Genomic DNA, 3,475 nt, shown 5'->3' on the forward strand with positions numbered 1-3,475 from the left:
TGTCTGTCCATCTCTCTGTTTCTCTCTCTTCTCTGTTTCTTTTACTTCTGTCTCTTTCTGTCTCTCTCTTTTAAATGGTAGTAAGCCTGAAAATATACTGAGTAGTAAATAAAAAACATTTTTAGGTTTAAAATTTCACCAAGTATGAGAATGGCAGACTGATAAAGTTATTCTTTACTTCTTCTTTATTCTGCCCCTTGTCTTAGACATAATCTTTTAGCTTGGGTCAAAAACAAGCATGTGCACAGTGCCTGCGAGGCCCACATGCACACATTGATTACCCATGCCCTTGTAAATGTCCCTTGAGAGTTAATAACAGGCATGGCTATTGGCCTTCAGCTTCCCAGTCTCCACATGCCTTGTACAAGGGCAGAGGAAAATTCAATAAGCATCTCCAGTTCTTTTATTAATACTAACTCTGGAAGGTAATAGAATGTTAAATTCATGCACCTGTTAATAGGTCTAGGCAGAGATTCTATGTTTCTTACTTGAGGACACTTGGTTAGGGAGGAAATGTTCATATTTCAGCAGGACTGTAATCAATATATCACCTGTATTAGCTTCATGTCATCACCCAAGGATTCATTATTAAGCAGGTTCTGAAGGGGTCACTGAATACTGCACTGTGAAATGTGTGTGTAGTGCCTGGGAACAATTTTTAATCTGTCCGCTGAGAACTAGAACATACTTAAAAGGATTTAAGAATAGAAATCTTTCACTTAAGAAAATCCATTTTAGCAATTTACACATTAAGAAAACAGGAAATGTTTCTTTATCAACTTCACCAGCATTTGATGGAGGAATCTCCCATTAAAGCACAGGTACATGGACTAGAGCCATTATAGCCCTCCAGGCACGATGGCTGCCTCAGCTGCTCATAGCTATGGACCAAACCTTCCCGGGGGGCCGCAGTTATCACATCCGTATTCTCAGAACATGTTCTGTTTATTTGAATAATGGAGGAACTGAGTCCTCAGTAGTGGCTGTCATAATTTTGCCAGGATCATTACAATGGTTAAAGTTATTTGCTCTTGGGAATAAATCAAGGAGGCAGAGGCTGTTGCTATCTGTCACATGGTCACTATCTATACGACCCAGAGAAGATAAAGGTCATGTGCAAATTCATAGCGATATGACCGAAGCTGGGATTTCAATCCAATATGTCTTCCTTTAAAATCTACATCCTTAATCTCTAAATTTAATTAAGGAGAAGATAATGTGAACCAATATTTATTTGTTCTTTGTGACCCACTATTATAAGCATTTCTTTTGTCAATTCCTAATTTTCAAAAACTTAGAAACAGCACTGACATCAAAGATAAAATAATACATAAAACAAGGATTTACTCAGCTCAATATTGTAGAGATCAGTAAAAATGTCACAGCATTTTTCCCAAAGCTGTTGACATCTCTTGGTTTAGAAGAAAGGAGGGGGGGAAAAGGATGCAACAAAGGAAAAAAAGAAATAAAAGAAGAAAAGAAAAGAAAGTCAGATACAAGGTATAAGGGAGGAACTAGATTAAAACAGATTAAATTTTTAAGGTAATGAAAATGTCACTTTACCATTGAAGATTTTTATTTTTTGGCTGGCTCCAGCTGCATTAAAGGTGGGTCTGGTAAGGCACGGGGAGCTGGGGATCAAACCCTGCGTCTGACTGAGTTTGCCAAAGTGGGCGCTTAACTAATCCCCAAGCCCACATTTTATCATTGAAAAAAAATTTGAGAATTAATATGTAACTTCATCGTACTGAGCTCTAACTAAATAATAAATTTATAAACAATCATCCTCAAGTACATTTTCCTAGAGAAAAGCTAAACGAATTGTTGTGTTTTGTATGAATACCTGCTTTCTAAGACAATTGTCAGTTGCATGAATTTCAAGTATGGAATGATAAAAAATAATATTTTGTGGGACCAGCTTAGCAGTACTAACCTATGGTTTTTGAAAGGTATGATTCCACTGACCATCATTTTATTTCCAAATCTGGGGAAGTTTTTCCTGTGAATTTTCAAAAGTAATGATAGCATATATTACTGTTCAATCAAAAAACTCTTTACATTATATAGTCTTCCATAAAGCCAAAAAGATAACATTTGGTTAGAACTTCAACTATACTGTAATTAGTTACTTTCCGAATGTTATTTATTTTTCAGATATAGCACTTTACTAATGTGATTAAAATTCCACCATAGAAAACCCATTCCTTTCATTTTCAGTCTTTTGAATTTAATAAGCAAATATCCATTAGAGTATTAGACAATCATCTATTCCTTTAAATTGCAACAATACTTGTCTAGATTTAGGAAACTAAATGAATACATTAGTGGTATGTTCAGTGTCTTAAGAGAAACTTGGCAACCAGTGAATGTAATTTATTTTGCATCTTTGTGTTTCACTTTTCAACATTCTTGTCACTCACAGGAATCAAGAAAAATAATTAGCACAATTCTACCACAAGCCTGTGAGCTAAATAACTCACCACACATACTACAAGGCCCACCTATGAAGAATCTAGGTTTTGTTAATAGGCACAAAAATGTAATCACATTAATAATGCAAGGTGAGATTAACTTCCTCGTGACAGAATCAAGGATATCCATAAGCAACTTCCTCTCAGGGAGTAGGGCTTAAGCTCATATATCCTCTGGTGTAATTCCCGGTTAGGACTGCAGATGTTCTGCAATTGTAGAGCTCTACTCCTTAGACCACTCGTCCTTCCTCAATGTGTACAAATGGAATAGAGAAGTTGCACTGCAACTCTAAGTTGCTGGGTAATATATGGAGCGTTGCTCATGCCTTGCCTCCTGCTCCTGTTCTGCTCTCCTCACCTACCTGCCATTCCCTTGCAGCTCCTTTTCTCGAATCTAATAGACCCCTTCACTTTCAGGCCACCTTTTGCTTGGTTTGCTTTCTAAGCTTCTATATGTGAGAGAAAACATGTTACATCTGTCCCTGTATATTTGACTTACTTTGTGTAAAGTGAAATCTGTTATGCACAGGCAAATAGATGAAATTAGAAAATATCATATAAAAAACAAGTCAAAGATGAAGCTTCACTCTTACAAACACAGTTTTGGGAGCTTGGAGGAGCACTCTCTCTGTACAACTACGCACATTAATTTTGTTGATGAAAAAAACTCAGACAGTGCAGAGAAAAAACAATTGTGCCAACAAGTCAAGTAGATTCCAATTTTTCTAAGAGAATATCAGTTAAATGCTTTCCCCACATTCTCCTATAATAATCTCTTGGTATCTTGTTATGCCAGTTCTCAACCATTGAAGAGGACAGTGAATAAATCTTTCAGCCCAGTTTTCAGTCTTCCCATTAGCTCCTAGATAGAGTGAAGCACATTATGGGCCACAAGTGGTAAAAGGTAGAAGAAAGCAAGACACTAACATTGGCATTAATTTATATAGCAATGGTCATTTAAAATCAGTGCAATATGAAGTTCCAAGGGCCAGCCAGATAGTTCA

This window comes from Octodon degus, unplaced genomic scaffold (genome assembly GCF_000260255.1).
Source record: "Octodon degus isolate 3935 unplaced genomic scaffold, OctDeg1.0 scaffold00014, whole genome shotgun sequence".
Taxonomy (NCBI): Eukaryota; Metazoa; Chordata; class Mammalia; order Rodentia; family Octodontidae; genus Octodon; species Octodon degus.